Below are 27,476 nucleotides of genomic sequence, written 5' to 3' on the forward strand. Positions count from 1 at the left end.
CCTCCTGGAATCCTCAGACTGAATGGATGCGTTCCTGTCTCCTCCCACTTTACATTCCTCTCTCAGCCCAGCCATATCCCTTCCTGTCTCCACCTCCCCAGGGCTGGGATTAAAGGCGTGTGATCCCCAGTGCTGGGATTAAAGGTGTGAGCCACCACTGCCAGGCCTCTATGGTTGACTAGTGCCTGAGTTCTACACTTTGATTTTCAGGCAAGCTTTATTTGTTATAGCACAAACAAATTATCACCGCATTGTTCTGTTGTTTTTATTATTTATGTATGTGTGTTGTATTGTGTTTTTATTGTTGTTGCTGTATTGAAAAGTTTTTTAAGATTTCATAGATGAGTACTGTCTTAGTCACTGTTCTGTTACTGTGAAGAGACACTATGACCAGGGCAACTATTTTAAGAGAAAGCATTTAACTGGGGCTTGTTTATACTTTCAGAGGTTTAGTCCGTTATCATCATGGCAGGGAGCATGGTAGTATTTAAGCCAGCATTGGAGCTGTAGGTAAAAACTCCATCCTGATCTGTAGGCAGAAACAAACATCAAAGCTGGGCAGTGGTGGCGCATGCTTTTAATCCCAGCACTCGGAGGCAGAGACAGATGGATATATGTGAGTTCAAGGACAACCTGGTCTACAGAGCAAGTATGTGCCCTCACTCCACTTTGTATGGTACTGGGGGATTAAACCCAGAGCCTGCTAAGTGAGCAGTCTACCAACTGAGCCACATTCTCAGGCATAGTTTTGGCTTTGTCTTTGAGACAGGCTTTCTCTATGTGGTTCTAGCTGGCCTTGAACTCATAGAAATCTACCTGCCTCTCAGCATCCTGAGTGCCGGGATTAAAATTATGTCGCTTGATTTCAGCCACAGTTTTAATCATAAAGAAAAAAGCTCCATTTTAAAGATTAGTCAAGAAGCTGGAGAAATGGCTCAGCCCTTAGGAATACTCGACAGAGATGAATCTCTTGAGTTTGAGGTCAGCCTGGCCTACAGAGTGAGTTCTAGAACAGTCAAGGCAACACAGAGAAACCTTGTCTCAAAAAACAAAAAAACAAAAACAAACAAACAAAAAACACAAACAAATAAACAAACAAAAACAAAAAGATGGTTCCCAGTCTTTGGTCCTAGCACTCTGGAGGCAGTTCAAGGCCAGCCTGGTCTACATAGTGAGTTCCAAGCCAACCACAGCTACATAGTGACATGTTGGCTAAAAAAATAGTGTCTTAGTTTGGGTTTTCTATTGCTGTGAAGAGATGCCATGATGATGGCATCTCTTATAAGGAAAACATTTAATTGGGGTGGCTGGCTTACACTTTCAGAGACCCAGTTCATTATCATCATGGCAGGACCTTTCCTATCATTTTGCTTATTTGATTGCCCAGCTACTTATTTTGCCGGGATTGAGACTTTGGGCATGGTTGATGGGGGATGTCCTTCTGTATATATGTTTCTTTTAATGATTGATGGATAAAACACTGATTGTCCAGTAGCCAGGCAGAAAGCATAGGTGAAGCTACCAGGCCAGGAGAAGGTGAGGGAGAAGAGGCAAAGAGAAGCTTCAAGAAGGCGCCATGCAGAGACCAGGAAGATAGGATGTGCCAGGCAGTCTCTGGTGAGATAAGGCCACGTAGAAATACATAGATTAGTAGTTATGGGTTAATAATTAAGAGAGAGTTAGGCAGTAAGAATCCTTAGCCACCGGCCAACAGTTTAATAGTTAATATGTCTCTGTGTGCTTATTTGGGGCTGAAGAGCAGTGGGACCTGGCATCTTCTGTCCTGCCTGGTCTCATAGCTGCCTTGGTCCAAATAAACACACAAAGACTTTTATTAATTTATAAACTGTTGGCCAATGGCTAGGGCTTCTTATTGGCTACCCCTATCTTAATTAGGATGTGGCTTACCGGTAATCCGGCATGTTACTCCTTTGGCAGTATGGCGTCTCTTCTTAGTGGCCTGTCTCTCTTCCCCCTCCCCAGTCATCTCCTGGCCTGGTAGCCCTGAGTATGCTTCCTGCCTGGCTACTGGACAATCAGTGTTTTATTCAACAACCAATAAGAGAAACATATATACAGAAGGACATTCCCCATCACATGGTCAGCATGGTCCACCAGTGAGCTGCATCCCCAGGCCTGATACTGATTTGTTGGGGATTTGTTTCCTGGCTTCTTTACCCTGCAGCCAGCAAAGGGATACACTTGTGCACATCTGTGACTGTTCACCAGCAGCAAGGAACATGGCTTCGTCTCTGGAATCCTGATGACTGCTTTGAATCCTACTCATGGGGCGTTAAAGCACTTTGAGTCGTTTCCTCTCAGACGTCCTCAGATTTCTGTTTTGATCTTTTTTAACTATTATTATTACATGTGTGGGAGCATGTGGATGCCACAGGTCAGAGGAAAACCTGCAGAAGTCTGTTCTCTCCTTCCACCATGTGGGACCTATGGATGGTATGTAGGTGGTCAGTCTTCACTGTCTCAACAGCCCCGTCCTGACATTTCTGATAGAGTGCACTGGCTGGGACTAGATGAAGACTTTTGCAAGCCCTTGCTCGTGTTAAATTGTATTCATGTCACTCTTGTCAGTTCATAGGCTGTCTGTCATCCAGTACTATAACTTATTGTATAACAAATCATTCAAAACTTACCTGCTTAAAACAGTGTTCATTTCCCCGTAGTTTGTAGTGTTCAGGGGTTTTGCATGGCTTGGGGGTCACTGTGGCTTGGGGGTCTTTCATCAGGCTGCAGTCAGGGGGTAACCACAGTCTAATCTTGGAATGTAATCTATTGCTTTTATCCCTCTTGTGGGTGAAGGGTTGGAGCCCAAGGAGATGAGGTCATTCCCTTAATTGACTCCATCTTGTCCTCACAGACAGTCACGACTGCTTTCTGGAGACTGTTCTTGAGGTAGGGATAAGATTTCATCTGAGATTCAGCAGGGGAAGGGGAAGGGAAATGGCCTTTTTCCCTCCCAGGAATGGAGTGAGGGGCAGGGTTCTTGTGAGGGTCCTGTGCATGCTAGGCAAATGATCTACTACTATGCCACACACCAACCCTAGTGAGATCTTTCTTTCTTTTCTAAATTTGTTTTTATTTTATGTGTATGGATGTTTTGCCTGTATGCATGTATGTCTGTGCACCACATGTCTGCCTGGTGCCTGCAGAGTTGAGAAGACATTGGATCTCTTGGAATTAGAGTTGTACAAGGCTTTGAGCTGCCATGTGGGATCTGGAAATCAAATCCAAGATCATCCAGTGCTCTTAACCACTGAGCCGTCTCTCCAGCCCGTCTAGTGAGCTATTTACATTTTCTCCTCCTCCTCTTCCTCTGTTAGATATACTAGACCTGTAGGCCGAAGATTGGATGTCCCAACATGGCAGAGGAAACTTGGGTGACTGTCCGGCAGCCATATGTTCCTGACATTTCTCATATTTTTCGGAAGTTGCTTGCTTGCAGTAGGCCTTTGCTCAGAACATCTCACACACTTCCAGTGACTTGAAAACCCAATAACATGAAAAGCTGTTGTGGGCTGGGAATGTAGCTCAGCTAGTAGAAGGTTTGCCTGGTAGACAGGAAGCCTTGGTTTTGATCAATCAGGCATGGTGGCATACTTCTGTAATCTCACCACTCAATGGGTGGAGCAGGAAGGTCATGAGTTCAAGACCCTCCTCTGATACATAGTAAGATCAAAGCTAGGCTAGAATACAAGGGATTCTGCCAAAGGGGAGGCAGTTGGGGGGGGGGAGTCAGTTGGTAGGGTGGCTTAGTGATTAAGAGCACTTGTTGTATGTTTTAGCTTGATGTCTGTTGCTGTGCTTAAAAAAAAAAATACTCCAACAAGAAACAACATAGGGTAGAAAGGAACTATTTCAGTTTACAATTCTAGGCCTTAGTCCATCACAGTGGGAAAGTCAATCAAGAGCTTCAAACAGATAGCAAGTTGCATCTATACTCAAAAGCAAAGGGAAAGGATGCCTACATTCTTCCCCATCTGCTAGCTCTCAGCTGGCTTCCTCCCCTCTTATACCATTCAAGACCTCCTGCCTCGGGAGCAATGTTCCTCATAGGGGCTGGGTGCTCCTGCATCAGTGAACAACCAAGACAACCCCCCACAAACATGCCCACAGGCCAACTTACCTAGAAAACACTGCTTTTTAAAAAACTGTTTATTCTTATTTTATGTGCATTGGTGGTTTACATGTATGTCTGTATGAGGGTGTCTGATCCCCTGTAGCTGGAGTTATAGACAGTTGTGAGCTGCTGTGTACATGCCGGGAACTGAACCTGGGTCCTCTGGAAGAGCAGCCAGTGCTCTTAACCACTGAGCCATCTCTGCAGCCCTGAAAATTCCTCATTAAGACCCTCCTTCCAGGCAGTTCTAGGCTATGTCAATTTGGCATTTATAACTAACCAGTACACTGAGCAATGATGATGTCTGGAGTGCAGGTCCCAGCACAGGTATCTTACCTGTGTACATACACATGCACAGACACATTTAAACAAAATCTTACCTGTGTACATACACATGCACAGACACATTTAAACAAATCTCTCTTTTTTCTTAAGCCACTATGCAATGATGACATCTTAAAATTTCATTGTCTCAGCTGGGCGTTGGTGGCGCACGCCTTTAATCCCAGCACTCAGGAGGCAGAGGCAGGCAGATCTCTTTGGGTTCGAGGTCTACAAGAGCTAGTTCCATGACAGCCAAAGCCACAGAGAAACCCTGTCTCAGGGGTAAAAAAAAAAAAAAAAAAAAAAAAGAATTCATGGTCTCTTGTAATTTTTTTTTTTTTTTTTTTTTTTTTTTGCAGGAAGTAACTTTATTGCATACATGGCAAGGGACAGTGGACTGGGCAATAACAAAACAGTAACAAAAGTTTTGTCAGAAGCTTCTTTTGGGACAGAGTCTCATCTCAGGTTAACCTCAAACTTGCTATGTAGCCATGGGTAATACTGAACTCCTGATACTCCAGCCTCTCTCTTTCAAGTACATGTCCACGTTGTTGGAAAACTCCCCCTTCAATAACCCAGAGACAGAGGCCACATCTTCACCACCTATACATTTCCACTGTCACCAGGAGTCCCACAGTCTCCCCATGTGCATGCCCTATACCCCTTTATAAAAAGCCAGTGCGATCACCCCTGGCCCTCATTTCCCTTACACCCTCACTCAGAGGCAGCCTCTGTGTACCCCTCCCCCAAAAATCTCTCATGTGTGGCTTGTTGCACAGTGTGACTTTGTGGTGTTCCCTGGCTCCAAGCTGCCAAGGTACCCTTCCCTCTGCTTCAAAACCCTAACACACATACCACCATGCCCCCCTTTGTTGGCGTGGTATTCAGGACCCAGGGTATGAAGAATTAAATACTCCGGTTGATGGGTGTTTGAAACAGCAAAGTACTTCAATGCAGTTGGCAGTTAGTGGCTAATAAACAGCTCCACAGGCTAATACTTCACAGACTGATGCTCTGGGCTTGGGGATTGGCAGAAAAACGACCACATTATTGTAGCCACTTCCCAAATGACGAGATTTAATGAGCCAAGGATATTTAATTATTTCCAAAAGTGTACCTTCTGGTTTAGATTATGAGCTGGTGGCAGACATTGTTAGCATCAAGTCTTCTGGAAAAAATCACACACAGGTACAAACGGCCCTGGGCTCAACATACACTGGTGTCACTTTATTCACACATTAGGACCTTCTCATTGCTGAGGCTGTCACTGATGAGGCTGTACATACACATGCACAGGCCTTGTCCTGGTCAGCAAGGACTCTACCACCAATGCTCACCCCTCATGTTTCCCATCATTTTTAAGTTTAAAGAAACATTTTATTTACTTTTATTTACTGTGTATGGATGTTTTGCCCACGTGTATGCCAGAAGAGGGTGGAGTTATGGGTGTGAGCCATCATGTGGATACTGGGAACCAAAGCCAGCTGCTCTCGAAGAGAAGTCAGGGCTCTTAACCACTGATCCATTTCTCCAGCCCACCCACCCCCATATTAAATATTAAAAATTAATGAGGTAAGAGCTGGGTATGATGGTACACACCTTTGATCCTAGAACATGGAAGGCAGAGGCAGGAGGATCTCTGTGGGTTTGAGGTCAGCCTGGTCATAGTGAGTTCCTAGACAGCCAGGGCTACGCAGTGAGACTATGTTTGGCATCTTGAGTTGCATTCCCAGAATCCACGGTGGAAAGAGAGAATCAATTCCTGAGTTATTCTCTCTCCCTATTCACATACAGACATACACACATCGACATCATCATCACTATAAATAATAACTTTTTGTTGTTTTCTTCTAGACAGGATTTAAAAATAGCTTAGAACATTTTAAAAAAAAAACATATATGAGGTATGAGTAGCAGGAAGCCATGCACATACACTGGATATTTATTTATTTTGAGACAGTGTTCCGCTATGCAATTCTAGGAGTGGGGATGTAGCTTAGTGGTAGTGTGCTTGTCTAGTATGCTTGTCTAGTATGCCCATATCCTGGTGTTCGATTCCAAGCACCACAAAAAAACAAAAACCAAACAAGAAAAAAAAAAAAAAAAAAAACCCTCTTTGATTGTACGGTTCTAGCTGACTTACTATGCTCACTTTGAATTCAGAGATCTGTCTGCCTCTGCCTTCTGAATGCTGTTATCAAAGGTTTGTACCACAGGGCCCAGATAGACAATGAGTTTTGAATAAGGAAGAAGAGTTCAGTGAAGAGTCACTTTAAGATTTGTGGTCTAGGTGGAGGTTGAGGACATGAGGTCTGTGCAGTGGAGAAGGAAAGAGAGAGATAATTTGTGAGGCCTGAGGCATGGCTCAGGGGCGGAGCACTTCCTAATGCTTAAGACCCTGGTGTCCATTCTCAAACTGTAAAAGTTAGATAGATGGATGGATGGATGGCTAGATTGATGGCTAGATGGATAGATAGATCGATGTTAGAGATAGACAGACAGATAGATAATGGGTTCTATGTTGTTGGTCCTACTTCAACTATGTATTTATCTTTTTAAAATCCCAATTAGGGCTGGTGAGATGGCTCAGTGGTAAGGTCCTTGTCCCCAAGCCTGGCAATCTGAGTTCAGTTCCTGGAACCTATGTAAGAACAGACTAAACAAAGCTCTGTCAGCACTCTGTGGCACTTGGGCATGTACACACAGATAAAAATAAACAAAAACTTCCCTTTAAAAAATTTAACTTTATATGATTTAGATTTCAGGTTGCAAACATCTAATATCCTCACCATCCTGTTTTAGAGGTTCCTTTACTGATCTATGGCTATACCACCCTGAACGAGACTGATCTCGTCTGAGCTCGGAAGCTAAGTAGGGTCGGGCCTGGTAAGTACTTGGATGGAAGATTCCTTTACTGTAATGGAGCCAGCTACTTTATAAAAATGGGCTTTGACATAAAGTATACTTGTTACTTTTTTTTTTTTTTCTGAAATGAGGTTTTGCCCTGTTATATCTTGAACTACTAGATTCAGGGTCAAAGAGACAGCTCAGAGCGCTATACTGCTCTTGTCCAGGACCTGAGCATCATTTGCCTGTGATTGCAGCTCCAGGGATCTAGTTCTGGCCTCCATGGACACCTGCACTTACATCCTACATCCTCTCTCTCTCTCTCTCTGCCTCCCTCCCTTCCCCCCTCACATACACACATACACACAAATTAAAAAAATAAATCTTAAACACAAATAAACCTGAGAGACATGGTGGCATGTCTTTAATCCCAGCACATTGTAGGCTGAGATTGGCTCTCCATGAGTTCAAGACCAGCCTATAGAGTTACTTGAACAAAAGGAAATATAACAGAATAACAACAACAAACCCCCAAAAGCAAGACAAACAAAGGGCCTGGAGAGATGGTTCAGTGGTTAAGAACACTTGTTGCTTTTTCAGAGAACCCAGGTTCTGCTCCCAGCACCTACTTGGTAGCTTCCAACCACCTGTAACTCTGGTTCCAGGGGATCTGGTGCCTTCTTCTTAACCTCCACAAGCTGTGCATTTACATACATGCAGGCAAAAGACTCATACACACAAACATAAAATCTACAAACAAAACAAAAAACCACAACCTTCCTAGATGCAAGGCAAGTTACTGCCTTCAGCCTCCTAAGCAACTGGCACTGTGGAATGAACCACTATGTCCATATCTAGCTGACTTGTTACTTTTCCATATTTCAATAGCATGCTTTTTTAAATTTGTAGATTATTTTATAATTCTCTCCTCTCTCTGACTCTCTATCTCTGTGTCACTGTATGGCCCCAGATGACCTAGGACTAGCTATATACACCAGGCAGACCTTGAACTGTGCTAGTAAAACTTGCTGTGCCTCCTGAATGCTGGGACTACAAAGGAGTACTACCACCCCTTGTAATATTTCTTTTAAGGAAACATGACTGAGAAGCTAACACTAGGGCTCAGTGGTAGAACATTTGTATAGTGTGTGAATTTTCCCAGCAACACAGCGAGAGAGAGAGAGAGAGAGAGAGAGACAGAGAGAGACAGAGAGAGACAGAGAGAGAGAGAGAAAGACACAGAGAGAGATTGAAAGAGAGCTAGTTGTTTTTTGTTTGTTTGGTTGGTTTTTTGAGAAAGGGTTTCTCTATAGCTTTGGAGGCTGGACTTGAACTCACAGAGATCTGCCTGCCTCTGCTTTCTGAGTTTCAAGTTTTGGGACCACCGTATCTTGAGACAGGGCTTCTCTGTGTAACAGCCCTAGCGGTTCTGAAACTAGCCTAATAGATTGGGCTGGTCTGGCACTTACAGAGATCCACTTGCCTCTGCTTCCCCAGTGCTGGGATTAAAGGCGTGCACCATCACCTGCCCAAGAGAGCTAATTGTAACTACTGTCTATTGAATTCCAGATACTATTTTAAGTATCTGTTGCTTGAAGAAACAGATTAAGCAGTTTGCCCAAACTCAAGCCAAAGGCTCTGAGCTCATAGAAACACAAAGGAGGGCATCCAAATGGAGCACTGTGTGAGGAGTCTGCAGTCCCTTCCACCTTGAGTAGAGGTGGAATTTCAGTAGAAGACCACTGAAATTCTGAGCTAAAGGAGTTTCAGAAGAGGGAGCAGTCACAAGTGTCCCTGTTGAGGACAAGTCACTGAGAATGTGACCTGGAAGGGACCTTCTGGACCCAAGCCTAACAGCACAAACACATGTTTGTGCAATTGCACAATGTGCCCAACCTAGCAAACCCCCAGCTGTTTGACAAGGTTGATCAAGCAGGACAAGAACAAGTCTGTCGAGTGAGTTAGTCAGCAACCTTCTCTGTCATCATTATAGAGTCACTAAACCCATTCACACTGCCATTCAGGGGGCTGAAAAAGAACATGAGCCTACGCCTGACTGTTGGCAAAGTGAGTCTTTAATAGAGGCAGGGTAATGATGATAGCTGATCTCTGCCTTTGCAGAGATCCGAGAGAGGTAAGGAAAACGATACTACAATCAAGGGACTTCACACGGGCCGCTGGTGGCCCTGGGAACCCTACTTCCCATTCCTTAGGCTCATGGAACATTAGCTCTCAAGCTCACCGTTGGGCCATGGAGTTGTTCATTTGGGTCAGTGGTACTGGGTTCTGGTTGCTCTGGCACAAACTCTGCTTCTATTCAGCGACCTTAGCGTAGATTCCCTTGCCTGTGTGGGGCTGTTTAGGGGTTACTTCTGGCCTGTGTGAAGTCTATATGAGGCCTCTGTTCTAACTTCATTGTGAGAGCCTTCCCTGTCTGCTTCCTCAAGGCCACTTGTCTCCTTATTAACTAATAATTTATATTTTTAATATTTTATGTTGTGTGTGAATGTAGTACAAGTAGATCAGGGTATGTCTCATTCATTTTGTATTTCTCATCACAGCTACCTCTGGGTGATACACTGAGCAGTCTTTCAGTAAGTTCCGGGAAGTGTGAAGGGCAGATAGTACTAAAAGCCTATAACTGAAGGGTCAAAGGGCAGCTGAGCCAGTAAGGGTGCTTGCGGCGGAGGAAGAGCACTAGATCGAGAACACTGTCCATAGACCTCCAGAAGTGTCTCTTGGCTCATGTGCCCCCTATACATACATACATTAAAAAATGTAAAGAAAAAAGTATGAGTGAAAAATGATGAGCATAAAAAAGAAATGACCCACAAATTGTTTACTGCTGGAGAAATGGCTCTGTGGGTAAGGGCATTTGCTGTTCAGTGTTCAGATCTCAGAACCTATGACAATTTTTTTCTTTTTACAAAGCAGGGTCACGTACTCATACACCTGTGGCCTCAATGGTGCTGGGGACAGGGACATGAGGCTTGCTGGGACTTCTCCATGGTCAGGTTAGTGAGAGACTCTGTCTCAAAGGAAGGAATTAAGCCAAGAGAGTAGGATCATTTACATCCTTCTCTGACCTCTGCACATACATGTGTTTATACCACACACACACACACACACACACACACACTCAAAAAAGAAAAACAGAAAGTATTTATCCCAGGTGAATGTTTGTTTGTTTGTTTGTTTTTTGAGATAGGATTTCTCTGTATAGCTTTGTAGACCAGGCTGGTCTTGAACTCACAGAGATCTGCCTGCCCCTGCCTCCCAAGTGCTGGGATTAAAGGTATGCACTACCACCACCTGGCTCATTTTTATTATTTTTTTTAATAATATGTGTGTTCTTGTATGCCTGTACCTCACAGAAACCATCAGAGTTAGATCTCTTGAACTAGAACTATAGATGGTTATGAGTCACCTGACACAGTTGCTGGGAATTAAACCATCTCCTCCAAAAGAACCGTATGTGCTCTTAACTGCTGAACCATTTCTCCAGGTCCCTGTACACTTTATTATATGTTGTTTTCAATGCTATTAAAAATCACACCCTTTCAGACAGAGTGGTGATGGAAGATGTCATTCTGTAAATATGTTTCTCTTATTTGTTAATGAATAAAGCACTGTTGGCCAATAGGAAAGCAAGATAGGTGGGACTAGAGACAAGGAGGAGAGAGGAAGTAGTAGAGAGGAGTCAGCATGTAGAGACTGAAGAGAGCAGAACGCCAGCCCTATTCTTAGGTAAGAGGAGACCACGTGGAGACACTTAGATTAATAGAAATGGGTTAATAATTAAGACAGAGCTAGCCGATAAGAAACAAGTAACTGGCCAACAGCATAATATCAAATATGGAGTCTCTGTGTGTTAATTGGGGCTGGCGTGGTGGTGGAACCAGACCAGTGGGAAAACCTTACTTGTAACAGAGTGGCTTATGCCTGTACCCCTATCACAAGGAAGATGACCCTGGAGGATCACTGTAAGAACCAGTCTAAACTAGCCTGAGCTACAGAATAAGACCCTGCTCAAACAAAATCAGAATGTATTAACAGGAAAGGCAGGGAATTTCTCTCCAGCTTTTGGTCTCTTGATGCCCAGTCCCAGCTCTCACAACTAGAACAAACAGCAGCCATTCCTAGACTCATATTTAGGTTTTTATGGAACAAGGTGTCCTGCATGCTAACAAACTCTCTGTGCTCACATCCTTAGCAAACCCTCGCTGGGTCACAGGATCTCTGTGAATTTGAAGCCAGCCTGATCTACAGAGCGAATTTCAGGACAGCCAGGACTACACCAAGATACCCTGTCTCAAAATAAAGCAAAACAATATATATATATGTATGTATGTATGTATGTATGTATATATATGTATGTATGTATGTATGTGTGTATATATATGTATGTATGCATATATATTATATGTATATATTATATTATATTTAAATATATATATTTAAATATATATTATATTTAAAAACAACAAAGAAGAAAAGAACAAAGAGAGAAAAAATAAAAGAAACCACTTTAAGTGCAGCTAAATGAAAAATGTCAATATGAAAAGACTATATAATGTATACTTCTACTACTATGACTTTCTATAAAAAGGAAAGAACTATAGATACAGTCAAAAGACCATTGGTTGGGATAAGATGTGATAAATAAAAGTAAAACAGAAAGTGGTGGGGTTGATTGATTGGATGGCTGTTTTTTGTTTTTTGAGACATGATCTCATATAGTTCAGGTTGACCTAGAACTCAATGTGTAACTGGTGAGGACCTTGAAGATTCTTTTGCCTCTACATCCCTAATGCTGAGATTACAGGCATGGTCCATCAAGTCCAGCTTGTTTTGGTATTACTTTTATTTTTCTTTCCCTTTTTGTTTTTGTTTTTTGAGACAGGACTTCTCTATGAAGTTCCAGTTGTCTGGAACTCACTCTGTAGACAAGGCTGGCCTCAAACTCACAGAGATCTGCCTACCTCTATCTATCTCCTGGGATTAAAGGCATGTGACTCCACCACCTGACTATATTATTACATTTTAATTTATTTATTTCATGTGCACATGTGTGGGTGTACATGTGTGCATACATGTTCTAGGTGTATCTGTGAGCAACTCAGAGCCTTCTTGTGGAGCTGTTTCTCTCCAGTCATGATGTGGGTTCCAGGGATGGGACTCAGGCAATTGAGCCATTAAGTTTGGCAGCATACCCACTTAGCCATCTCTCTGTGACCCTGTTTTGTTTTGTGTTTGTTGGTTTTTGTTGGTGGTGATGGTGGTAATGATGGTGGGCTTTTTGTTTTTTAAAGGAAGGTAACAGTCCTGGCTGTCCTAGAATACACTATGTAGACCAGGCTGGTTTCAAATTCATAGAGATCTGCCTATCTCTGGTTCCCCAGTGCTGGGATTAAAGGTGTATACTACCATGCCAAGCTTGTTGGTTTTTTTTTTTTTTTTTTTTTTTTTTTTTTTTTGAGACAGGGTCTCTTTATGTAGTTCCAGCTGTCCTGGAACTTGCTCTGTAGACCAAAGTGACCTCAAACTCACAAACATCCGTCTGCTTCTGCATCCCGATCAATAATGGAATTAAAGGCCTTTGTCATCACTGTCTGGTCAAGCATGAATATTCTTAAGCAGCACTTAGTTCCTTGAGGGCTGGTATTGCTCAAGCAAGAGGTAAGTGAAGGTCTGCCAGAGATTCTACACAAATATGACATGTGACCTATAAAATTTTCCTACTTAGGACTCTATAATTCTATTACCTTTTCAGGGTATCATCTAATGCCCTCTACAATGTGCCATGGCCTGTGCACTCTCACACACATACACTAAATGACCATCATGGCATGACAGCAGGCAGTAGCTGAGAGCTTACACTTGATCCACAAGCAGAGTCCTAAGTGGGAATGCCATGGGCTTTGAAACATGGAAGTCTGCACCCAGTAACACTGTCCTCAAAAAGGCCACACCTCCTAATCCTTCCCGAGTGGTTCCACCAACTAGGGAACAAGCATTTGAACATAGCCTGTAGGGCCCATACTCATTCAAACCTCCACACCAAGGGACTGGACTGAAGTGCAGGTAGCTTGGTTGCCATGCATAAGGCTCTCTGTGGGATCACAGGTACAACCTGCATTTGCTCACTATAGCTCACTCAAAAGTTCAGGCCATATTAAAGACCCATTGTGGGCCCCCACAAGTTGTCTTAGTACAGATGTTTGTCACTCAAGTCTGTCATTCTGAGTTCAAATCCCAGAACCCACATTAGGCACAAAGGAGGAAATTAACTCCACTGTTTCCTTCAATGTACATGCCCCCAACCAAGACATAATACATTTTTTAAAAAGAGCCACAGAGACAAAATTAGGCTTTATGTGTCTGTGGTTTCTGTTTTCACTGGATTTCCTATCTAATTTTGTTAACAGTTTCATTGATGTCATTCTTGAGTCATACTTAATAAACAAGGCGGGCCCACTAGCAAGAAAGCCAGAAGAATGCAACCAGTTCACCTGCCTAGGACTAAGATGTTTTGCAACCGAACTCCCTCAGGGAGAAGCGGCGATGACTAAATGATGACTTTATGCCCAACCGCCGTACAAAGCAGGATGACAGCAATGCCTAGAGTTGAGAGCCGCAAGCAGCCCAGCGTGGCACGTTGCTATAACTACAGAGGGCAGCCTGGGCTGGCAAAGGGTGAAAGGCTGTGTACAAACAACGCGCATCATTGACTCAGCTCCCCGTGGAGATCACAAGCTCAAAGAGCAGCCAGCCTCAACTTGTTCCTTGTCTTTGAAGGGTAACCAGGTTTCTCTGGGCATACCAAAACACCCAGGCAGCTCCTGCAAGGGATGTCAGCTCTGCAAAGTTGTATAGAGATACCAGGCAATATACAGGAACATCTAACCAACGTATACATTTTATGTCTGTTTTTAAAAAAATTTATTTATTTATGTTTTATTTGAGACAGGGTTTCTCCATGTAGCCCTGGCCATCCTGGAACTCACCCTGCAGACCAGACTGGCCTCGAACTCAGAGAACTGTCTGCCTCTGCCTCCTGAGTGCTGGGATTAAAAGGCATGTACCACTAGGCTTTGGTTTGATTTTTAAGACTCTTAATTTTATTTCATGAATGTGAATATTTTGCCTCCATGAGTATAAGTATACTGTATGTGTGTGTTGCCCACAGAGGCTAGAAGGTGTCAGATTCCCTGGAACTGGAGTTACAGATGGTTGTGAGCCACCATGTGGGTGCTGAGATTGAACTGTTGTTCTCCGAAAGAGCAGTGCTCTTAACTGCTGTTTGAGGTTTGTTTGTTTTTAGGCATGGTTTCACTATATACTTCTGCCTATCCTAGAACTGTGTAGCCCAGGCTGTACTAAAACTCACAATCAGACTGCCTGTGCTGGGATTAAAGGCGTGTGTGCCACCACTCCTGGGTAGTGTATAAAAGTCAATGCATGTTTACAAAAGTCAGATTTATAGACTCAGGCATCATAGTGTATACCTCACTGGAGTTCCAGTTATTTAGAAGATGATTTGAGGTCATCTTCCTGGGCTATAAGAGACTTCATCTTGATAGATACATAGATAGATAGATAGATAGATAGACAGACAGACAGACAGACAGACAGACAGACAGACTAAAGAGATGCTGTCCATGATTAAGGATCTTGCAGAGGCCCCAGGTTCACTTCCTAGCACCCACATTAGGCTGCTCACCACCACTTATAATTCCAGGTTGAGGGGATCTGGCAGGTCTGGTCTGTAAGGACACCTGCCCTCATGTGCATTTACTCCCACACAGATGATACATGCAGAGTTAAAAGTAAAATTTTGTTTGTTTAAAGAAAGAAAAGGAAAGAATTGGAAGTTCATAGAAGACAACGTTAGGTGATTTGGAGGGTGTTGTGAATGTGGCAGGCAAGTGCTCTATAGTTTAGCTACATATTACAGTCTTCATTTTAAATGTTACCAATATTTAAAACGTAGTTATTGATGAAAATCAGAGAATGGCAGCCAGTTTTCTTAGCCCTTGTGAGTCTAAGGCAGGAGTCACCCCTGTGAGTTCCAGGTGCCCAAGATCAGAAGAGGGCTTAGGGTTCCCTGGAAATGGAGTTATAGATGATCAACCATGTGTGTGGCAGGAAGTGAATCCAGGTCCTCTGCAAGAGCATTAAGTGCTCTTAACTGCTGAGTTATCTCTTCTGCCCCTACTTATTTAGTTTTTCAGTTTTGGAGACAGGATGTTACTAAATTAGCTGGCCTCAAACTTGAAATCCTCCTGTCTCAGCTTCTGAATGCTAAGATTACATTCTGTCTGTTTTTATAGATAGTATGAACTCCCAAATCCCATTTCCTTATCCAAATAAATTAAATAAAACTGGGCTAAGCTTCATGCCCCTGTGCTGAGGGAATGAATTGCTCAATAAGATGGCCTCTGTTCCCAGAGGATGCTGGAGACAGCAGCCCTTTGGTGAGGTCCCAGAAGTATCCCCAGGGTGCTGGGAGCTCCCTTAATTAGCACACCTGAGAGCTAGCCACACTGTGTTGACTAGCTGCAGCCAGGCCTCGTGGCTCTTCATGTTCTGGCTCAAGTGTGGAAAAACACTGCTGCTTCCTTTTTCCTCTTGAACACGGTGGGGAGTTGTGATAACTTGACAAAAGAACTCTCCAGAACACTAATGGAAAACAAACACGGGGAAACTCCACACAGCGGAGCCCAGCATGAGATCCGGCTTCCCCTGTGCCCTCCCAGGAAATAGGCCTCCACAATAGGGGCTGAGCTGGGCTAGGAGTGGTCTGGGTAGGGAAGCTGCCTCCAAGGGTATACACAAGAACACCCAGAGCCTTGAAAGGGCCTATGGCTCATACCATTCATCTCAGGCACCCAAGTACCCTTCAGCCACCTTCAGTATCTCCCTACTCCATAATCAAGAGCAGTTTTTCCTTCCTGGTGCTTTATGTGGAAATTTCCTGCTCTAGATTCCTTATGGAGCCAGACCCTGAATCTGTCTTCCTTGATGCTAATCTGCATCCAAGCCATAATGCCTTGTGTGGACAGATGTGTCTGTACTGCCTGGCTGGCCCTACAGCTGTTTAGTCCCAAATAAAACCACAGAGGCTTATATTAATTATAAACTGTTTAGCCAATGGCTCAGGCTCCTTATTGGCAAGGCTTTCTTTTAATTATTAACCCATTTCTATTAATCTATGTATCTCTACATGGTCTTGGCTTACCGGAGAATACCCAGCTTTCCGGTAGATACATGGTGTCTCTTCACTCTGCCTCCTACCTTTCTCTATCTCCTTTTTTCGATTTCCTGCCTGTCCATTGGCCGAAACAGCTTTATTCATCAGCCAATAATTGAATTGCTTTATAAAGCTGGACCTAGTGGACCTGTAATCCCAGGTGCTAGAGGGCATTAGGCGTAAGGGTGGGAAACTGAGAGCAAGGCCAACCTGGGCTTCTTAGTGAGTGCCTATTTCATGTGAAAAGAAGTTTGAAGGTATAGTTTAGTGGTAGAGTATTGCCTAGTATGAGCAAGACCCATGTCACCACCACTAAAAACACACACACACACACACACAATTTTTATTATGTACTTATTGTAGCTCTAGCTGGTCTGGTACAACCTGTGTAGTGGAATTCACCTGGCTCTGCCTCCTGCATGCTGGAATTAAAGGCAGTCACCACCACAACAGGTCACATAATGTGTTATTTTTAATTAATTATGCGTGGATGTATGTGTCTACCTGTGGGTGGGTATGTCCATGTGAGTGCAGGTGACAGGTCCCTTGGAGCTTTTGTGAGCTACCTGATGTGGGTGCCTGGAACTAAACTCGTGTCCTCTAGAAGACCAACCATTGCTCCAGCCCAAACTTATTGTTTTTTTTAATTTTTTTTGTTTGTTTTTCAAGGCAGGGTTTCTCTGTAGCTTTGGAGCCTGTGCTGGAACTCTCTCTGTAGACCAGGCTGACTTCAAACTCACAGAGATCTGCCTGCCTCTGATTGATTTAATGAAGAGCTGAATGGCTAATAGCGAGGCAGGAAGTGGTTAGGTGGGACTTCCAGGTAGAGCAGAAGAGATGATCTAGGCATGAGAGAGACACCAGAGGACAGAGAGAGAAAACAGGAGGTTCAAGACGGAAGAGAGGTAAAAAGCCATGAGGCAAAATGTAGATTAATATAAATGGGTTAATTTAAGTTATAGAGCTGAGGGGACAAGCTTAAGCTATAGGCCGAGCTTTCATAATTAATAAGTCTCTGTGTCATTTTCGGGGAGCCGGCTGGTGGGACAGAAAAAGACTCTTTACACCCTGATTTAGTCATTTTGCTTCTTTGCTAGACTTTAATTTCAGGAGTGCATGAACCCTGATTTACTGGACTCCATAACTCTAATTCTCTGAGAGGCTTAGAAAAAGACTTGGATGAATGATTTTAGCTTTTGTTTGGCTTGATTTCACCATGGTTCAGCACTGCTTTAGGGGCTGGGACCACAACAATGAACAATTCAGGGATGGGGTGATGTGTCGGTGGTACACTCTTTAGTAAGATTGTTAAAGCCTGGTGGTCAGTTCCTGCCAAAACAAAGCCAAACAGAATACCAGGCCAAGGTCTTATGTGAACAAATAAATAGTACATCAATGAACTTGATGCCAATGACTAGAGCCCTTATGGGGCTAGCAGAGACAAAAAAGGAAATAATACATTTTTCTCTTGCTTTTATTCTCTTTCTTTGAGATAGGGTTGAGTGTAGCTTAGCCTAGTTTTAGACTTGCTTTTCTTGTTTGTTTGCTTGTTTGAGACATGGTTTCTCTGTGTAGCCTTGACTGTCCTGTACTCACTCTGTAGACCAGGCTGGCTTCGAACTCAGAGAGATCCACCTGCCTCTGCCTCCTGAGTGCTAGGATTAAAGGTGTGTGCCGCTATTACCCGCTAGACTTGCTTTGTAGGCAAGGCTGACCTTGAACTTCTGATTGCCCCAGCTTCTCCCTCCCTTGGGCTGGCACCTTCCCAGTGCCAAGATTACAACATCTGTGTTCAGTTTTATGACGTGTAGGAGATCAAACCCAGATTACTCTGCATTCTAGGCAAGCAACCCTGTTTCGAAAACCACACACACACACACACACACACACACACACATTATTCTATTCGGTGCTCCTTCCCAATGCTATAGTTGGTACAATGTCAATCTTTACCTCACTAACATCTTTGTTTCAGTGATTTAATGCGTAACCCTGCTCCTTTCCGTTTTTCTTTTTTATGACCAGCTCTACTACTTATAAACATACTTAAAAGCTACTACTTAAAAGCTATACCCAGAGGCAGCCTACATTGGTTCCTGGCCCAGCACTAAAATCCAAGCAGCATCTATTTGCAGGGATGGTGGGGAAAAAGAAGACTGATATTCCATCCTGGGACTGGAGTGACAGAATTTCCAGCAGCTGGAAATCATCCTTTTCTCTCAAAACAATTGGTTGATTGGAAAAAATCCAGAAGGAGGAAATTAATTTAGTATCCCATATTGTCATTTTATAGTTCTTGTAGCTGCTGAAAGGCAGTGTGCCACCGTAAACTGGGCAAGTATTTGAATTTAGGAGAATATAACAGCAGGCTCGGGTTCATTGTGCCACAGCCCAAACACCAGTGCATGGCAACCAATGGACCATGCAAGGTTCCTTTCTTGTATGCTTTCAAAACAAACAAAATGAACAAACAGAAATACTCACTCACTGACATCACTGATTTCCATGACAGATTTCTCCCCTACCTATTGCGGTAAATAAGGATCAGGATAAACAAATAGGCCGAATAGATGTTTATTCAGGGAGAAATAAGTTACAACCTAGACAGATGAACACCAGGAAATTCAACCCGATCCTCTCCTGTCCGAGTCACGCCAGAAAGAGAGCGCCTTCCTGGCTCCCTCCTACCTCCTTCCACAGGTCACTTCCGCCCATGGCTCCACCCCCAATGGGCGTGGTCAGTGCCACAGAAGGAGACAAAGTGAATATCCCACTACACCTACCACTACTTCTTTTCAGTTTTATTTATTTTCCTGTATTTTTTATCTATTTATTTGTATTTATTATTATTGTGCTTGCAAGTATGTCTGTGCACCACTTGAATACCTACCTGGTGTCCACAGAGGCCAGAAGAGGCCCCGGAACTGGAGTTACCGACAGTTGTGAGCTGTCATGTGGGTGCTGAGAATTGAACCCAGGTCTTTTGGAAGAACAGCCATTGCTGAGCATGAGCATCTCTCCAGCCATATATATATATATATGTATGTATATATATATATGTATGTATGTATGTATGTATGTATATATATATATATATATATTTTTTTTTTTTAAATCACATTTGGAGTGCATACTCTACTACTGCTCTGCCTCCCCGGAGGACAACCTGTGGAAATTGGTCAGTTCTCTCCTAGAAGGAAGTGGGTCCCAGGAATCAAACTCAGGTAATTGCATCTTTATTCACTAAGCCATCTCTCTGGCTTGTTTGTTTGTTTGAATATTTTATTAATTCTTTTTTTTTTTTTAAGAGAGGGTTTCTCAGTGTAATAGCCATAGCTGTCCTGGAACTCACTCTGTAGACCAGGCTGACTTGAACTCACAGGGATCCACCCGCCTCTGCCTCTCAAGGACTGGGATAAAAGGCGTGCGCCACCATTGCCTGGCTTTTTATTAATTCTTTGAAAAGTTCATATGATGTATTTCTAACGTATTCATGCCCTTTAACTTTTCCCCTGACCACCTTTTCAAATCCCCCATCCCTTCTCACCCAACTTTGAGATTGCTTCTCCTTTCTTCTCTTTTTCTCCATCAAGTCCAGTTTGTGTTATCCCCTAGTCTTGGGATTGGGCCTGCTCTGGCGTGTGGTGAGCCTACCAGGGGCCACATCATTAAAGAAAGCTCCCAGCAGCTATAAAACGGTAGTAGCACCTCAGTTAGTGGTGGGATTACGTGCCTACCTTCTACCCTCTATACTGGAATTTTGTTGGGTTGGAGATTGTGTATGTCTTGGGCATTCTGTCACAATCACTGTGAGTTCGTGTGTATGTGTCATGTTATACCTGGAAAATACTGTTTTCCTGAAGTTTCCACTATCTCTGGCTTTCACAATCTTTCTGTCCCTTCTTGGCGTGGGACATGAATGTTTGGTTTAGGAAAGAGCATGGCCTTTTGAGGAGTCCCAGTTGACTGTCATCTGCTGCAAGGAGGATTTCCATGGAATTCTCATGGCCTTGGAATTTGATATGTAGTTGAAGACGTCCTTGAACTTCTGATCCTCCTGTTTCCATCTCCTGAGTGTTGGGGTTATAAGCCTGCACCATGCTCAGTTTATGCTTTTTTCTATTTGTTGGTTGAGCCAATGAATCTCCCCCAGCCCATATAGGATGGATGGGAGAGCTGGGGATGCTAAGTCCTTGCTTTTCTATAGAAAAAGGCAAGAAACGCTTAGCGGGTGGGGCTCATGGGGTGAACTCAATGGCAAGACATGCTAGCTAGCACTACCCAAGACAAGAAAATACTCATCAATTTTGCAGGCCCTTCTCATTCACTCAGCCAATGGGCTTTAGCTATAGCTATTTCAGAGGAGCAATGATGACTTTTCATTCATTTAGCCTATTGAATAATCACTGACCCTGCCAGTATTTTCCTTGGATGACTCTGTAACTACAAAGCCCCAGGATGGATTACCACCAGGAAACTGCTATACTGTGCCTTTTGTTCTGGGGATACTCTGCTTTGATGAACAAATTGGTAATATTATTTTATTTATTTTTATGTGTGTGAGTTTTTGCCTGCTTGTATGTTTGTTGGCCACAAGGCCAAAATAAGGCTTAGGATCCTCTGGAGCTAGAATCAGAGGGCATTGCAAGCCTGCACATGGTGCTGGGAACCAAACCTATGGTCTCCACAACAGCAGCCTGGTCTACAGAGCAAGTTCCAGGACAGGTTTCAAAAGCTACAGGGAAACCCTGTCCGAAAAAACTAAAAAAATAAAATAAAATAGGGGCTTATGCAGCCAAGGCTGGCTTTGAATTCCCGATTCTCCAGCCTATACCTCCCAAGTGCTGGGAATACTGACATGTGCCAACATGCCTGATCTAAGTTTTTTGTTTGTTTGCGTTTTTGGCTTTCTTTTGTGTGTATGGGGCAGGAAGGCATGCAGGGTTTCACTCTGTATGCTTGCCTGACCTGGAACTTTCTATGTAAACAGAATTTTCTGCCCAAATGTAGAAAATGTTTCAGTGTTGAATGAAATGAGGTATAAACAACTTGGGCCTGGCTAAGAAGTTTCAGGCCAAATGTATGGGGGTGGTCATGAGAGGGTTTCTCTCTAGCCCTCAATATCCTAGAATTTGCTCTGTAGACCACACTGGCCTCGAGCTCAGAGATCTGCCTGCCTCTGCCTCCAGAGTCCAGGGGATCAAAGGCGTGTGCCACCATGCCCAGCTTTCCCAGTCTTCATTTGAAACAGTCTCATGTAGGCCAGCCTGGCCTTGGACTCACTGGGTAACTGAGGATGATGTGAGACTCTTGACCTCTGACCTCTATGTCCTGGTGCTTAGAGCACAGGCACATATCACCATGTCTTGCTTATCTATTTGAGGAGCAGTATTGGTTTTGGTGGTATTGATAGAAGCCTGGGGCTTGGGCATGCTAAAAGAAACACAGAGACTGGGCCTGCTGCTGAGCTACAGATCCATCAACCCCTTTTCTTTTGAAAGGTCAATCCAGCCTTAGCGTGTGGCCTCCTATCTCACTCAACAACTGAAGCAGACCCTTCAGGCTCTTGCCTCTGAATAGTTGAAAACCTAAAAGAAATAGGGAATGTCGAGGGAAGAGATGTGCTGCTGGAAAAGGAAAAGCATGGAGTGATAACTTATTACTGAGGTGCGAAATTTAGATGATTAAACCTAAGACACCAACGCACCTCGTAAATAGACAGATTGGGAGATGTTTTCATTGTCCTTCTGGATCATAGTGAGAGCCTTTGAAAATAAGATAGCCCTAAAGAGATTTTCATCTGATGGCCTCTCCCTGCAGAGGTAAGTGCTAGGAGTTATCAAATGTTTTTGTTGTTGTTTTATCTGTTACATTTTTTTGAGACAGGGTTTCTGTATGCAGCCCTGACTGTCCTGGAACTTGCTCTGTAGCCCAGACTGGCCTTGATGTCAGTGATTTGCCTGTCTCTGCCTCCTGAGTGCTGGGATTAAATGCGTGCACTACCACCACTTGGCATGGAATTATCAAATGTTTTAATTAATTTTGAATCCAGACATAAAAGGTATATACTCCATGTACATTTTTTATGCTTTTACTTCTTTGTAGTTTGTGTGTGCTTGTTTACTTGGGGGAGTGTACGTGCACTGTTTGTGGAAGATGACATTATGCCCAGCTTAAAGTGGGTGTGGGGGCTGGGTATCAAACTTAGGTCCTCATATGTGAGTAGCAAATATGTTACCGTTAGAACCTTCTCTCCATGTCCTATTTTGTTTTGTTTTTTGCTTTTGTTTCTTTGAGACATGCTTTTCTATGTAGCCCTGGCTATTCTAGAAGTCATTCTGCAGATCAGGCTGGTCACAAACTCACAGAGATTTGCCTGCCCCACAGGGGTCTCCTGTGAAACAATGTTAAACACAGATGTTTACATTATGATTCATAACAGTAGCAGATTTATAGTTATGTAATAGCAGTAAAAATAATTTTATGGTTGGGGGTGACCACAACATGAGGAACTGTATTAAAGGGTCACAATATTAGGAAGGTTGAGTTACTGAACTAGAGAGATGGTTAAGAGGAGTTACTGCCACCAGACGGTGGTGTTGCACACCTTTTACCCCAGCATTTGGGAGGCAGAGGCAGGTGGATTTCTATGAGTTTGAGCCCAACCTGAGCTACAGAGCAAGTTCCAGGACAGGCTCCAAAAGCTACAGAGAAACCCTGTCAAGAGGCTCGCTGTTACACTGGAGGATTCTGTTTCAGTTCTCAGCACCCACACTGTATGGCTCATAGACACATGGCTCCAGGGGCCCCCAACACATGTGTCAGACACTTGTAAAAATATGGATGTGATGTATAGATAGACAAATTAATAAAAATATATTTTTTTAACTCCTCATCTTTCTCAAGCCAGCCTCCCCTAGACATTCCAGCTTACTCAATCTTCCAGGACCAATTAGACTAGACCTACTCTCCCTTCCCTCACTTTTTGTTTTTTTAGATAGGCTTCCACCATGCAACACAAACTGTCCTGCCTTAACCTCGCAATTACAGGCATGTGCCACCACGGCCAGTTTCTGCAGTGATGGGGACTGAATTGAGGGCTGCTGTTGTTGCTAATTTTTTATTCTAGCCCCACGTTGGAATGCCAAATTTTTGTTGATTGCTTTTTACTTTTACTCTTTGTGATCTTTTGGGGGGCCTGCCACCCAGCTCCCAAATCTCTCTCTCTCTCTCTCTCTCTCTCTCTCTCTCTCTCTCTCTCTCTGTCTCTCTCTCTCTCTCTCTCTCACATACACACACACACACACATGAAGTTATTATTTCTTATAAATACCCAGCCTTAGTTTGGCTTGTTTCTCACTAGCTTTTCTTAATTTAAGTTATCCTGACTACCTTTTGCCTCTGGGCTTTTTCCTTTTCTTACTTCTGTGTGTCTTAATTTCATTCCTTTTCTGTGGCTGGCCCCTGAGGTCTTCCTTTCCTTGCTAAATCTTCTTCCTTCCTCTCGTCCCAGAGTCCCCTCCTATTTATCCTCTCTGCCTGCCAGCCCCGCCTACCCTTTCTCCTGCCTCACTATTGGCTGTTCAGCTGTTTATTAGATCAACAGGTGTTTTAGACAGGCAAAGTTACACAGCTTCACAGAGTTAAACAAATGTGACATAAAAGAATGCAACACATCTTTGCATCATTAAAGCAAATGTTCCACAGCGTAAGCAAATGTAACACACCTTAAATTAATTTTCTACAACACAATGTCAAATAAGCACTCCACTTCTCCAACACTGGGTCAGGTGATTTCTCACATCATTTATAACCTAAGTGTACTAGAGTGTACTTAGAGTTCACACTACACTACCAACTCTGTTACTTTACCAATTTAATTAGAAACTTCTCTAGGCCAGAGGCAGAATTTTCTACCTAAATGTACATTTCAGTCTTGAACAAAATATATCAGAAGCAATTTGGGTTAAGGAGTTTGAGGCCAAATGTATATGACCCTCGACACTTGGTCAACCCAAGTAATGTGACCTTTAAACCGAGTAGGGATGATCTGAGGCCAAAGGAATGACACAAGGAGCTAAAATAATTAAAAGGAAAGTTGGAGAAATTAAGAATCGCAGCTCCTTTGAGAAGAGATTAAGGGGAGAACTCATTAAGATTCCCTAGCCTCTGAATGGCACTGGGAATTGAGATGCTACAAAGCTATTTGACCTGGTGTCAAGAACAAGAGGAGATGTTACAATGAGATAGGCTTGGGCTGAGACTCTAGGAATTCAGAGAGGAATTTTGGAGCAGAGAAGCATAAACGGGGACTAAACAGTCCAGGGCAGTAGAGGACTGGCTTTCAGACACAGTTTGTGGAAGAGAATGTAGCAGACAATAAAATTGGGTGGGAATTCTATTTTATTCCTCTTTAGTGCTGAGTGTGGCATGTAGGGCTTAATGCTTGCACCCCAGCCTTTCTGATTTCATTCTTGAATCAAAGACATGGAAGACAGGGTGTCATCAACTCCCCTTTGACTCTCTCCCACTAAGTACTATGCTCAGCAACCTTCAAAATAATCTATCATTGCACATGGTATTAAAACAGTGTTTTGGGACAGTGGTAACCCCTTGTCTAGTATGACTCTGAGGCCCTGGATTCTAGCCCTAGTAGCATCAAAACAAAGGAAAGTACAGTTGACGTCAGCTATGGCCCACTCGGGGCCAGGCATGGTGGTCTATGCCTTTATGGAGGCGGAGAGGCAGGAAGATCTCTGTGAGTTTGAGGCTAGCCTGGTCTACACAGGGAATTCCTGATTAGCCAGAGCTACTTAGTGAGTCCTTGGTTTTTTTTTTTTTTGTTTTGTTCTTTTGTTTTATTTTAGAAAGTTATTGATGCTGGAGAGATGACTCAGTGGTTAAGAGCACTGACTGCTCTTCCAGAGGACACGGGTTCAATTCCTAGCACATGGAAGCTCATGCCTGTCTATAACTCCAGTTTTAGGGCTCCTAACACCCTCACACAGACATTAATGCAGGCAAAACACCAATGAACATAAAATAAAAAGAAATTATACATAAAAAAGAAAAAAGATATGGCCCTCTGTGACCCAGGCTGTTTGAAACCTGAGCACAGAAAGTAGGAACAATTCCAGTGTGCAGCAGCTGCCTGTGTACAGAAGACAGCAAGAGCCAGGAGTCTGTCAGCCAGGTCAGGAGGACTTTTGTCCTGGTTTGTTTAAAGAATTTTTAGCATTTAATGAACCTCCCTACGTGATTTTAAGCAGGCAGGACAGAACACCTGGGCCTCCCACCAGCCCCAGTGACCTTTACAGAGCTTCTGCTGAAGGCCCTTCTTCTGCTTCTTATTTTTGGGGGGGTCTTTGGGGGGGATTTTTGTGACAGCGTTTTTCTGTGTAGCCCTGGCTGTCTTGGAACTCACTCTATAGACCAGGCTGGCCTTGAACTTCGAGGTCCACCTGCCTCTGACTCCCCGTTGGGTTTAAAGGTTTTCATCACCATCGTCCTTCGAGTTTGGCCTTCTTGGTAACAGACTGCGTGTGCACTTTTTCTTTTTCCCAGAGCACTGTAGACGCTGGATTGCACCACAGTGAAGATGGAGCCACTTGTTTGTGGCAGCTTATACCGTATCTAGTCATTGACCAATGTCCACAGCTTATCAAGGTGGACAGGCAGAAAGCTCTGGTTCCTCTGCACATAGTAATCCCTCACTCCAACCTTCCAAACTAACCTGGGTGGTATTTGTGGGAAGAGATGCTGTGGTGAGGCGTGCCACAAGCTCATCTCCCCACCCACCCCCATCTCCTGGGTACCTTGTATGCTTGCCATTGAGGCCTTGGTAGCTCACATGGTCCCAAAGTGCCTGGGCTTTCTTCAAGTGTGAACAGCGTGGTGGCAACTGGAAGGAAAGAGCACAAACTTCCAGCCTTAAGGCCAAACACAGAGCTGCTCCTGTCACCTTGGTCTCAATCAGTCTTGCAGGAGTTAGTCACTGGAAGCACGCTGAGTCTTACAGATACCATGATTCATGGGAATTGAGTGCCATGAACTAGTGTGTGTTTGTGTGTGTGTATATTAGTGTGTATGTATATATGTATGTATGTGTGTGTATATATATAGTTGTGTGTGTATGTACATGTTAGTGTGTATGTATATATGTATGTATGTGTATATACAGTTGTGTGTGCATGTATATATTAGTGTGTGTGTATATATGTATGTATGTGTGTGTATATATAGTTGTGTGTGTATATGCATAAGTGTGTATGTATATATGTATGTGTGTATATATATATAGTTGTGTGTGTATATATATGTATGTGTGTGTATATATAGTTGTGTGTATATGCATAAGTGTGTGTATGTATATATGCATGTATGTGTGTATGTATATATTAGTGTGTATGTATATATGTATGTATGTGTATGTATATATATAGTTGTGTGTGTGTATGAGGGCCTTGAGTGTGCACAGCATATGTTCAGAGATCAGAGGTCAGCTTGCAGGATGGAACTGAGGTCATCAGTAGGTAGTAAATGATTTTTTTCTGCTGAGTCTATATATCTGGCTCTCTCCACTTTAGCTTTGATTAATTACTTTTTTACACTTATTTGTTGTGGATGTGGTGTGTGTGACACAGTGTGTACGGAGGATAATTTGGGAATCATTTCTCACTTTTCATCAGCACTGTCTGGGACTCAAACCCAGGTTAAGAGCTTTAACAAGTTCTTTTACTTGTTGAGCCTTCTGGACAGCCCTTCTACCTTACTTTATTATTATTATTATTATTTTAGTAAAAGTCTCTCTTTCAACCTGGAGCCTGCTGCCTCCAATAGACCTATTTACTGGGCATAGAGCCCCCCAGGAGCCTCTTGTCCCTGTCCCCAGTGCTTGTGGTTAAAGGTGTGTGCGTT

This window comes from Phodopus roborovskii, unplaced genomic scaffold (genome assembly GCF_943737965.1).
Source record: "Phodopus roborovskii unplaced genomic scaffold, PHOROB, whole genome shotgun sequence".
In the NCBI taxonomy this organism is placed as follows: Eukaryota; Metazoa; Chordata; class Mammalia; order Rodentia; family Cricetidae; genus Phodopus; species Phodopus roborovskii.